We start from the raw sequence: 13,199 nt of genomic DNA, 5'->3' as shown, positions 1-13,199 counted from the left end.
CTATCCGGCAAGAAGAGGACATCCGGACCGGCAAACATCTTCTCCAAGCGGCATCTTCGATCTTCTTCCATCCGGTGCGGAGCGGGTCCATCTTGAAGCAGCCGACGCGGATCCATCCTCTTCTTCCGTTGTCTCCCGACGAATGACGGTTCCTTTAAGGGACGTCATCCAAGATGGCGTCCCTCGAATTCTGATTGGCTGATAGGATTCTATCAGCCAATCGGAATTAAGGTAGGAATATTCTGATTGGCTGATGGAATCAGCCAATCAGAATCAAGTTCAATCCGATTGGCTGATCCAATCAGCCAATCAGATTGAGCTCGCATTCTATTGGCTGATCGGAACAGCCAATAGAATGCAAGCTCAATCTGATTGGCTGATTGGATCAGCCAATCGGATTGAACTTGATTCTGATTGGCTGATTCCATCAGCCAATCAGAATATTCCTACCTTAATTCCGATTGGCTGATAGAATCCTATCAGCCAATCGGAATTCGAGGGACGCCATCTTGGATGACGTCCCTTAAAGGAACCGTCATTCGTCGGGAGACAACGGAAGAAGAGGATGGATCCGCGTTGGCTGCTTCAAGATGGACCCGCTCCGCACCGGATGGAAGAAGATCGAAGATGCCGCTTGGAGAAGATGTTTGCCGGTCCGGATGTCCTCTTCTTGCCGGATAGGAGGAAGACTTTGGAGCCTCTTCTGGACCTCTTCAGCACCGGATGCCAGGACGGATCGGTGATACCTGGATGGTGAAGACAAGGTAGGAAGATCTTCAGGGGCTTAGTGTTAGGTTTATTTAAGGGGGGTTTGGGTTAGATTAGGGGTATGTGGGTGGTGGGTTGTAATGTTGGGGGGGGTATTGTATGTTTTTTTTTACAGGCAAAAGAGCTGATTTTCTTGGGGCATGCCCCGCAAAGGGCCGTGTTCAGGGCTGGTAAGGTAAAAGAGCTTTTACATTTATTAATTTAGAATAGGGTAGGGAATTTTTTATTTTGGGGGTCTTTGTTATTTTATTAGGGGGCTTAGAGTAGGTGTAATTAGTTTAAAATTGTTGTAATATTTTTCTAATGTTGGTAAATATTTTTTTATTTTTTGTAACGTAGTTCTTTTTTATTTTTTGTACTTTAGTTAGTTTATGTAATTGTAGTTATTTGTAGCAATTGTATTTAATTTATTTATTGATAGTGTAGTGTTAGGTTAATTGTAGGTAATTGTAGGTAGTTTATTTAATTAATTTATTGATAGGGTAGTGTTAGGTTTAATTATAACTTAGGTTAGGATTTATTTTACAGGTAAATTTGTTATTATTTTAACTAGGTAACTATTAAATAGTTCTTAACTATTTAATAGCTATTGTACCTGGTTAAAATAATTACAAAGTTACCTGTAAAATAAATATTAATCCTAAAATAGCTACAATATAATTATAATTTATATTGTAGCTATATTAGGATTTATTTTACAGGTAAGTATTTAGCTTTAAATAGGAATAATTTATTTAATAAGAGTTAATTAATTTCGTTAGATTTAAATTATATTTAAGTTAGGGGGGTGTTAGTGTTAGGGTTAGACTTAGCTTTAGGGGTTAATCCATTTATTATAGTAGCGATGAGCTCCGGTCGTCAGATTAGGGGTTAATAATTGAAGGTAGGTGTCGGCGATGTTAGGGAGGGCAGATTAGGGGTTAATACTATTTATGATAGGGTTAGTGAGGCGGGTTAGGGGTTAATACATTTATTATAGTAGCGGTGCGGTCCGCTCGGCAGATTAGGGGTTAATAAGTGTAGGCAGGTGTCGGCGACGTTGAGGGGGGCAGATTAGGGGTTAATAAATATAATATAGGGGTCGGCGGTGTTAGGGGCAGCAGATTAGGGGTACATAGGGATAATGTAAGTAGCGGCGGTTTACGGAGCGGCAGATTAGGGGTTAATAATATAATGCAGGTGTCAGCGATAGCGGGGGCGGCAGATTAGGGGTTAATAAGTGTAAGGTTAGGGGTGTTTAGACTCGGGGTACATGTTAGGGTGTTAGGTGCAGACGTAGGAAGTGTTTCCCCATAGGAAACAATGGGGCTGCGTTAGGAGCTGAACGCTGCTTTTTTGCAGGTGTTAGGTTTTTTTTCAGCTCAAACAGCCCCATTGTTTCCTATGGGAGAATCATGCACGAGCACGTTTTTGAGGCTGGCCGCGTCCGTAAGCAACTCTGGTATCGAGAGTTGCATTTGCGGTAAAAATGCTCTACGCTCCTTTTTTGGAGCCTAACGCAGCATTTTTTGAACTCTGGATACCAGAGTTAATTTTATGGTGCGGCCAGAAAAAAGCCTGCGGAGCGTTAACAGCCCTTCTACCGCCAAACTCCAAATCTAGGCCTAAATGTGCTCAGTCTTTTTATATTTAAACTTTTTGAGTCACCAGTTCCTACTGAGCATGTGCAAGAATAAGTGTGTATGCATTTGTGAATGGCTGATGGCTGTCACATGGTATGTGTATGCACTTGTGATTGGCTGATGGCTGTCACATGGTACAGGGGGAGTGGAAAAAGACATAACTTTTAAAATTCTCAAAATAAAATCTACTACTCATTTGAAGTTCATTTGAAGTGCTATTGCATTGTCTTGTTATCTTACATTTGTTGATTATGCAAATCTACTGTGTTGATTGGTCCTTTAACCCCTTAATGACAACTGACGTACCAGGTACGTCCTGCAAAAACTGTCAGTTAGTGACAATGGACGTACCTGGTACGTCAGTTGTCTAAGAGAGTGCTGAAAGCGATCGCAATCGCTTCCAGCAGCTCTCAGGGTATTGCAGTGATGCCTTGATATTGAGGCACCCTGCAATACCCTTTAAAAAGCATCCGATGCAGAAAGAGCCACTCTGTGGCCCTCTCTGCACTGGTAGCGATGGTGCCGTTCGTTGGTGGGTGGGAGCTTACAAGGGAGGAGGGTGGGCTGCCCATCGCTACCCTGCATTTGGTTCCTGCAAGTGCATTGTGCAGTTGGCACGCCGGATGCTGGGAGCGTTCGGAGGGGGGGCCTGCATGTGCGTAGCAACAACCACTGCCACTAATGATTACAGTTAAGAGGGAGGGGGGCAGGCACATTTTTTAAAAAAAAGAAAATTAATAGGATCTAGTAGGGTTAGGGGGGTGGGGTATGGGGGGGCAGCTAAACTACAGAAAAAAAACTGTAATAAAAATAAAAAAAACACAAAAAAAAAATATTTTTTGGGGGAAAACTGGGTACTGGCAGACAGCTGACAGTACCCAAGATGGTGGCAAATAGGTAGGTGGGGAGGGTTAGAGAGCTGTTTAAGGGGGGATCAGGGAGGTTGGGGGTTAAGGCAGGGGTTCATCACAGCTGAATAATTTAAAAAATAAATAAAAAACACCTTTTATTTTAGTTCTGGCAGACTTTCTGCCAGTACTTAAGATGGCGGGGACAATTGTGGGGTGGGGGAGGGAAGAGAGCTGTTTGGGAGGGATCAGGGGGTGGGATGTGTCAGGTGGGAGGCTAATCTCTACACTAAAGCTAAAATTAATCCTGCAAGCTCTCTACAAGCTACCTAATTAACCCCTTCACTGCTGAGCATAATACAAGTGTGGTGCGCAGCAGCATTTAGCGGCCTCTTAATTGCCAAAAAGCATGCCAAAGCCATATATGTCTGCTAAAGGAGATCCCAGAGAAGCATTTACAACCATCTGTGCCATAATTGCACAAGTTGTTTGTAAATAATTCCAGTGAGAAACCTAAAATTGTGAAAAATGTCACTTTTTTTTTTATTTGCTCGCATTTGGCGGTGAAATGGTGGCATGAAATATACCAAAATGGGCCTAGATCAATACTTTGGGTTGTCTACTACACTGCACTAAAGCTAAAATTAACCCTTAAAGGTCCCTACAAGCTCCCTAATTAACCCCTTCACTGCTGGGCATAATACATGTGTGGCGCACAGCGGCATTTAGTGGCCTTCTAATTACCAAAAAACAATGCCAAAGCCATATATGTCTACTATTTCTGAACAAAGGGGATCCCAGAGAAGCATTTACAACTATTTGTGCCATAATTGCACAAACTGTTTGTAAATAATTTCAGTGAGAAATCTAAAGTTTGTGACAAAATTTGTGAAAAAGTGAAAATTTTTTTTTTATTTGCTCGCATTTGGCAGTGAAATGGTGGCATGACATATACCAAAATGGGCATAAATCAATACTTTGGGTTGTCTTCTAAAAAAAAATATATACATGTCAAGGGATATTCAGAGATTCCGGACAGATATCAGTGTTCCAATGTAACTAGCGCTAATTTTGAAAAAAAGTGGTTTGGAAATAGCAAAGTGCTACTTGTACTTATTGCCCTATAACTTGCAAAAAAAGCAAACAACATGTAACCATTGGGTATTTCTAAACTCAGGACAAAATATAGAAACTATTTAGCATGGGTGATTTTTGGTGGTCATAGATGTGTAACAGATTTTGGAGGTCAAAGTTAGAAAAACTGTTTTTTTTTCCATTTTTTCCTCATATTTTATAATTTTTTTATAGTAAATTATAAGATATGATGAAAATAATGGTATGTTTAGAAAGTCCATTTAATGGCGAGAAAAGCGGTATATAATATGTGTGGGTACAGTAAATGAGTAAGAGGAAAATAACAGCTAAACACTAAGGCCTAGATTTAGAGTTCGGCGGTAAAAGGGCTGTTAACGCTCCGCGGGTTTTTTTCTGGCCGCACCATAAATTTAACTCTGGTATCGAGAGTTCAAACAAATGCTGCGTTAGGCTCCAAAAAAGGAGCGTAGAGCATTTTTACCGCAAATGCAACTCTCGATACCAGAGTTGCTTACGGACGCGGCCGGCCTCAAAAACGTGCTCGTGCACGATTCTCCCATAGGAAACAATGGGGCTGTTTGAGCTGAAAAAAAACCTAACACCTGGAAAAAAGCAGCGTTCAGCTCCTAACGCAGCCCCATTGTTTGCTATGCGGTAACCCTTCCTACGTCTGCACTTAACACTCTAACATGTACCCCGAGTCTAAACACCCCTAACCTTACACTTATTAACCCCTATTCTGCCGCCCCCGCTATCGCTGACCCCTGCATTACACTTTTAACCCCTAATCTGCCGCTCCGTAAACCGCCGCCACCTACGTTATCCTTATGTACCCCTAATCTGCTGCCCTAACATCGCCGACCCCTATGTTATATTTATTAACCCCTAATCTGCCCCCCACAACGTCGCCGACACCTACCTACACTTATTAACCCCTAATCTGCCGACCGGACCTGAGCGCTACTATAATAAAGTTATTAACCCCTAATCCGCCTCACTAACCCTATCATAAATAGTATTAACCCCTAATCTGCCCTCCCTAACATCGCCGACACCTACCTTCAATTATTAACCCCTAATCTGCCGACCGGAGCTCACCGCTATTCTAATAAATGTATTAACCCCTAAAGCTAAGTCTAACCCTAACACTAACACCCCCCTAAGTTAAATATAATTTTTATCTAACGAAATAAATTAACTCTTATTAAATAAATGATTCCTATTTAAAGCTAAATACTTACCTGTAAAATAAATCATAATATAGCTACAATATAAATTACATTTATATTATAGCTATTTTAGGATTAATATTTATTTTACAGGTAACTTTGTATTTATTTTAACCAGGTACAATAGCTATTAAATAGTTAAGAACTATTTAATAGTTACCTAGTTAAAATAATTACAAATTTACCTGTAAAATAAATCCTAACCTAAGATATAATTAAACCTAACACTACCCTATCAATAAAATAATTAAATAAACTACCTACAATTACCTACAATTAACCTAACACTACACTATCAATAAATTAATTAAACACAATTGCTACAAATAAATACAATTAAATAAACTATCTAAAGTACAAAAAATAAAAAAGAACTAAGTTACAGAAAATAAAAAAATATTTACAAACATAAGAAAAATATTACAACAATTTTAAACTAATTACACCTACTCTAAGCCCCCTAATAAAATAACAAAGACCCCCAAAATAAAAAAATTCCTTACCCTATTCTAAATTTAAAAAGTTACAAGCTCTTTTACCTTACCAGCCCTGAACAGGGCCCTTTGCGGGGCATGCCCCAAGAATTTCAGCTCTTTTGCCTGTAAAAAAAAACATACAATACCCCCCCCCCAACATTACAACCCACCACCCACATACCCCTAATCTAACCCAAACCCCCCTTAAATAAACCTAACACTAAGCCCCTGATGATCTTCCTACCTTGTCTTCACCATGCCAGGTTCACCGATCCGTCCTGGCTCCAAGATCTTCATCCAACCCAAGCAGGGGCTAGACATCCACTGAAGAAGTCCAGAAGAGGGTCCAAAGTCTTCCTCCTATCCGGCAAGAAGAGGACATCCGGACCGGCAAACATCTTCTCCAAGCGGCATCTTCTATGTTCTTCCATCCGATGACGACCGGCTCCATCTTGAAGACCTCCAGCGCGGATCCATCCTCTTCTTCCGACGACTAGACGACGAATGACGGTTCCTTTAAGGGACGTCATCCAAGATGGCGTCCCTCGAATTCCGATTGGCTGATAGGATTCTATCAGCCAATCGGAATTAAGGTAGGAATTTTCTGATTGGCTGATGGAATCAGCCAATCAGAATCAAGATCAATCCGATTGGCTGATCCAATCAGCCAATCAGATTGAGCTCGCATTCTATTGGCTGATCGGAACAGCCAATAGAATGCGAGCTCAATCTGATTGGCTGATTGGATCAGCCAATCGGATTGATCTTGATTCTGATTGGCTGATTCCATCAGCCAATCAGAAAATTCCTACCTTAATTCCGATTGGCTGATAGAATCCTATCAGCCAATCGGAATTCGAGGGACGCCATCTTGGATGACGTCCCTTAAAGGAACCGTCATTCGTCGTCTAGTCGTCGGAAGAAGAGGATGGATCCGCGCTGGAGGTCTTCAAGATGGAGCCGGTCGTCATCGGATGGAAGAACATAGAAGATGCCGCTTGGAGAAGATGTTTGCCGGTCCGGATGTCCTCTTCTTGCCGGATAGGAGGAAGACTTTGGACCCTCTTCTGGACTTCTTCAGTGGATGTCTAGCCCCTGCTTGGGTTGGATGAAGATCTTGGAGCCAGGACGGATCGGTGAACCTGGCATGGTGAAGACAAGGTAGGAAGATCATCAGGGGCTTAGTGTTAGGTTTATTTAAGGGGGGTTTGGGTTAGATTAGGGGTATGTGGGTGGTGGGTTGTAATGTTGGGGGGGGGGTATTGTATGTTTTTTTTTACAGGCAAAAGAGCTGAAATTCTTGGGGCATGCCCCGCAAAGGGCCCTGTTCAGGGCTGGTAAGGTAAAAGAGCTTGTAACTTTTTAAATTTAGAATAGGGTAAGGAATTTTTTATTTTGGGGGTCTTTGTTATTTTATTAGGGGGCTTAGAGTAGGTGTAATTAGTTTAAAATTGTTGTAATATTTTTCTTATGTTTGTAAATATTTTTTTATTTTCTGTAACTTAGTTCTTTTTTATTTTTTGTACTTTAGATAGTTTATTTAATTGTATTTATTTGTAGCAATTGTGTTTAATTAATTTATTGATAGTGTAGTGTTAGGTTAATTGTAGGTAATTGTAGGTAGTTTATTTAATTATTTTATTGATAGGGTAGTGTTAGGTTTAATTATATCTTAGGTTAGGATTTATTTTACAGGTAAATTTGTAATTATTTTAACTAGGTAACTATTAAATAGTTCTTAACTATTTAATAGCTATTGTACCTGGTTAAAATAAATACAAAGTTACCTGTAAAATAAATATTAATCCTAAAATAGCTATAATATAAATGTAATTTATATTGTAGCTATATTATGATTTATTTTACAGGTAAGTATTTAGCTTTAAATAGGAATCATTTATTTAATAAGAGTTAATTTATTTCGTTAGATAAAAATTATATTTAACTTAGGGGGGTGTTAGTGTTAGGGTTAGACTTAGCTTTAGGGGTTAATACATTTATTAGAATAGCGGTGAGCTCCGGTCGGCAGATTAGGGGTTAATAATTGAAGGTAGGTGTCGGCGATGTTAGGGAGGGCAGATTAGGGGTTAATACTATTTATGATAGGGTTAGTGAGGCGGATTAGGGGTTAATAACTTTATTATAGTAGCGCTCAGGTCCGCTCGGCAGATTAGGGGTTAATAAGTGTAGGCAGGTGTCGGCGACGTTGTGGGGGGCAGATTAGGGGTTAATAAATATAACATAGGGGTCGGCGGTGTTAGGGGTAGCAGATTAGGGGTACATAGGGATAACGTAGGTGGCGGCGATTTGCGGTCGGAAGATTAGGGGTTAATTATTTTAAGTAGCTTGCGGCGACGTTGTGGGGGGCAAGTTAGGGGTTAATAGATATAATACAGGGGTCGGCGGTGTTAGGGGCAGCAGATTAGGGGTACATAAGTATAACGTAGGTGGCGGTCGGCAGATTAGGGGTTAAAATTTTTAATCGAGTGGCGGCGATGTGGGGGGACCTCGGTTTAGGGGTACATAGGTAGTTTATGGGTGTTAGTGTACTTTAGGGTACAGTAGTTAAGAGCTTTATAAACCGGCGTTAGCCAGAAAGCTCTTAACTCCTGCTATTTTCAGGCGGCTGGAATCTTGTCGTTAGAGCTCTAACGCTCACTGCAGAAACGACTCTAAATACCGGCGTTAGGAAGATCCCATTGAAAAGATAGGCTACGCAAATGGCGTAGGGGGATCTGCGGTATGGAAAAGTCGCGGCTGTAAAGTGAGCGTTAGACCCTTTAATCACTGACTCTAAATACCAGCGGTAGCCCAAAACCAGCGTTAGGAGCCTCTAACGCTGGTTTTGACGGCTACCGCCGAACTCTCGGCTAGATTTAGAGTTCGGCGGTAGCCGTCAAAACCAGCGTTAGAGGCTCCTAACGCTGGTTTTGGGCTACCGCTGGTATTTAGAGTCAGTGATTAAAGGGTCTAACGCTCACTTTACAGCCGCGACTTTTCCATACCGCAGATCCCCCTACGCCATTTGCGTAGCCTATCTTTTCAATGGGATCTTCCTAACGCCGGTATTTAGAGTCGTTTCTGCAGTGAGCGTTAGAGCTCTAACGACAAGATTCCAGCCGCCTGAAAATAGCAGGAGTTAAGAGCTTTCTGGCTAACGCCGGTTTATAAAGCTCTTAACTACTGTACCCTAAAGTACACTAACACCCATAAACTACCTATGTACCCCTAAACCGAGGTCCCCCCACATCGCCGCCACTCGATTAAAAATTTTAACCCCTAATCTGCCGACCGCCACCTACGTTATACTTATGTACCCCTAATCTGCTGCCCCTAACACCGCCGACCCCTGTATTATATCTATTAACCCCTAACTTGCCCCCCACAACGTCGCCGCAAGCTACTTAAAATAATTAACCCCTAATCTTCCGACCGCAAATCGCCGCCACCTACGTTATTCCTATGTACCCCTAATCTGCTACCCCTAACATCGCCGACCCCTATGTTATATTTATTAACCCCTAATCTGCCCCCCACAACGTCGCCGACACCTACCTACACTTATTAACCCCTAATCTGCCGAGCGGACCTGAGCGCTACTATAATAAAGTTATTAACCCCTAATCCGCCTCACTAACCCTATCATAAATAGTATTAACCCCTAATCTGCCCTCCCTAACATCGCCGACACCTACCTTCAATTATTAACCCCTAATCTTCCGATCGGAGCTCACCGCTATTCTAATAAATGTATTAACCCCTAAAGCTAAGTCTAACCCTAACACTAACACCCCCCTAAGTTAAATATAATTTTTATCTAACGAAATAAATTAACTCTTATTAAATAAATAATTCCTATTTAAAGCTAAATACTTACCTGTAAAATAAATCCTAATATAGCTACAATATAATTTATAATTATATTATAGCTATTTTAGGATTAATATTTATTTTACAGGCAACTTTGTAATTATTTTAACCAGGTACAATAGCTATTAAATAGTTAAGAACTATTTAATAGTTACCTAGTTAAAATAATAACAAATTTACCTGTAAAATAAATCCTAACCTAAGATATAATTAAACCTAACACTACCCTATCAATAAAATAATTAAATAAACTACCTACAATTACCTACAATTAACCTAACACTACACTATCAATAAATTAATTAAACACAATTGCTACAAATAAATAAAATTAAATAAACTATCTAAAGTACAAAAAATAAAAAAGAACTAAGTTACAGAAAATAATAAAATATTTACAAAGATAAGAAAAATATTACAACAATTTTAAACTAATTACACCTACTCTAAGCCCCCTAATAAAATAACAAAGCCCCCCAAAATAAAAAATTCCCTACCCTATTCTAAAATACAAATATTACAAGCTCTTTTACCTTACCAGCCCTGAACAGGGCCCTTTGCGGGGCATGCCCCAAGAATTTCAGCTCTTTTGCCTGTAAAAAAAAACATACAATACCCCCCCCCAACATTACAACCCACCACCCACATACCCCTAATCTAACCCAAACCCCCCTTAAATAAACCTAACACTACCCCCCTGATGATCTTCCTACCTTGTCTTCACCATGCCAGGTTCACCGATCCGTCCTGGCTCCAAGATCTTCATCCAACCCAAGCGGGGGCTAGACATCCACTGAAGAAGTCCAGAAGAGGGTCCAAAGTCTTCCTCCTATCCGGCAAGAAGAGGACATCCGGACCGGCAAACATCTTCTCCAAGCGGCATCTTCTATCTTCTTCCATCCGATGACGACCGGCTCCATCTTGAAGACCTCCAGCGCGGATCCATCCTCTTCTTCCGACGACTAGACGACGAATGACGGTTCCTTTAAGGGACGTCATCCAAGATGGCGTCCCTCGAATTCCGATTGGCTGATAGGATTCTATCAGCCAATCGGAATTAAGGTAGGAATTTTCTGATTGGCTGATGGAATCAGCCAATCAGAATATAGTTCAATCCGATTGGCTGATCCAATCAGCCAATCAGATTGAGCTCGCATTCTATTGGCTGTTCCGATCAGCCAATAGAATGCGAGCTCAATCTGATTGGCTGATTGGATCAGCCAATCGGATTGAACTATATTCTGATTGGCTGATTCCATCAGCCAATCAGAAAATTCCTACCTTAATTCCGATTGGCTGATAGAATCCTATCAGCCAATCGGAATTCGAGGGACGCCATCTTGGATGACGTCCCTTAAAGGAACCGTCATTCGTCGTCTAGTCGTCGGAAGAAGAGGATGGATCCGCGCTGGAGGTCTTCAAGATGGAGCCGGTCGTCATCGGATGGAAGAAGATAGAAGATGCCGCTTGGAGAAGATGTTTGCCGGTCCGGATGTCCTCTTCTTGCCGGATAGGAGGAAGACTTTGGACCCTCTTCTGGACTTCTTCAGTGGATGTCTAGCCCCCGCTTGGGTTGGATGAAGATCTTGGAGCCAGGACGGATCGGTGAACCTGGCATGGTGAAGACAAGGTAGGAAGATCATCAGGGGGGTAGTGTTAGGTTTATTTAAGGGGGGTTTGGGTTAGATTAGGGGTATGTGGGTGGTGGGTTGTAATGTTGGGGGGGGGGTATTGTATGTTTTTTTTTACAGGCAAAAGAGCTGAAATTCTTGGGGCATGCCCCGCAAAGGGCCCTGTTCAGGGCTGGTAAGGTAAAAGAGCTTGTAATATTTGTATTTTAGAATAGGGTAGTGAATTTTTTATTTTGGGGGGCTTTGTTATTTTATTAGGGGGCTTAGAGTAGGTGTAATTAGTTTAAAATTGTTGTAATATTTTTCTTATCTTTGTAAATATTTTATTATTTTCTGTAACTTAGTTCTTTTTTATTTTTTGTACTTTAGATAGTTTATTTAATTTTATTTATTTGTAGCAATTGTGTTTAATTAATTTATTGATAGTGTAGTGTTAGGTTAATTGTAGGTAATTGTAGGTAGTTTATTTAATTATTTTATTGATAGGGTAGTGTTAGGTTTAATTATATCTTAGGTTAGGATTTATTTTACAGGTAAATTTGTTATTATTTTAACTAGGTAACTATTAAATAGTTCTTAACTATTTAATAGCTATTGTACCTGGTTAAAATAATTACAAAGTTGCCTGTAAAATAAATATAAATCCTAAAATAGCTATAATATAATTATAATTTATATTGTAGCTATATTAGGATTTATTTTACAGGTAAGTATTTAGCTTTAAATAGGAATCATTTATTTAATAAGAGTTAATTTATTTCGTTAGATAAAAATTATATTTAACTTAGGGGGGTGTTAGTGTTAGGGTTAGACTTAGCTTTAGGGGTTAATACATTTATTAGAATAGCGGTGAGCTCCGGTCGGCAGATTAGGGGTTAATAATTGAAGGTAGGTGTCGGCGATGTTAGGGAGGGCAGATTAGGGGTTAATACTATTTATGATAGGGTTAGTGAGGCGGATTAGGGGTTAATAACTTTATTATAGTAGCGCTCAGGTCCGCTCGGCAGATTAGGGGTTAATAAGTGTAGGCAGGTGTCGGCGACGTTGTGGGGGGCAGATTAGGGGTTAATAAATATAACATAGGGGTCGGCGATGTTAGGGCAGCAGATTAGGGGTACATAGGGATAACGTAGGTGGCGGCGGTTTACGGAGCGGCAGATTAGGGGTTAAAAGTGTAATGCAGGGGTCAGCGATAGCGGGGGCGGCAGATTAGGAGTTAATAAGTGTAAGGTTAGGGGTGTTTAGACTCGGGGTACATGTTAGGGTGTTAGGTGCAGACGTAGGAAGTGTTTCCCCATAGGAAACAATGGGGCTGCGTTAGGAGCTGAACGCTGCTTTTTTCCAGGTGTTAGGTTTTTTTTCAGCTCAAACAGCCCCATTGTTTCCTATGGGAGAATCGTGCACGAGCACGTTTTTGAGGCCGGCCGCGTCCGTAAGCAACTCTGGTATCGAGAGTTGCATTTGCGGTAAAAATGCTCTACGCTCCTTTTTTGGAGCCTAACGCAGCATTTGTTTGAACTCTCGATACCAGAGTTAAATTTATGGTGCGGCCAGAAAAAAACCCGCGGAGCGTTAACAGCCCTTTTACCGCCGAACTCTAAATCTAGGCCTCTAAATCTAGCCGTAACACTGCAGAAATGTAAAAATAGCCCTTGTCATT

The sequence above is a fragment of the Bombina bombina genome, chromosome 6 (genome assembly GCF_027579735.1).
Source record: "Bombina bombina isolate aBomBom1 chromosome 6, aBomBom1.pri, whole genome shotgun sequence".
NCBI lineage: Eukaryota > Metazoa > Chordata > Amphibia > Anura > Bombinatoridae > Bombina > Bombina bombina.
Note: the sequence above shows the minus strand (reverse complement) of the source record.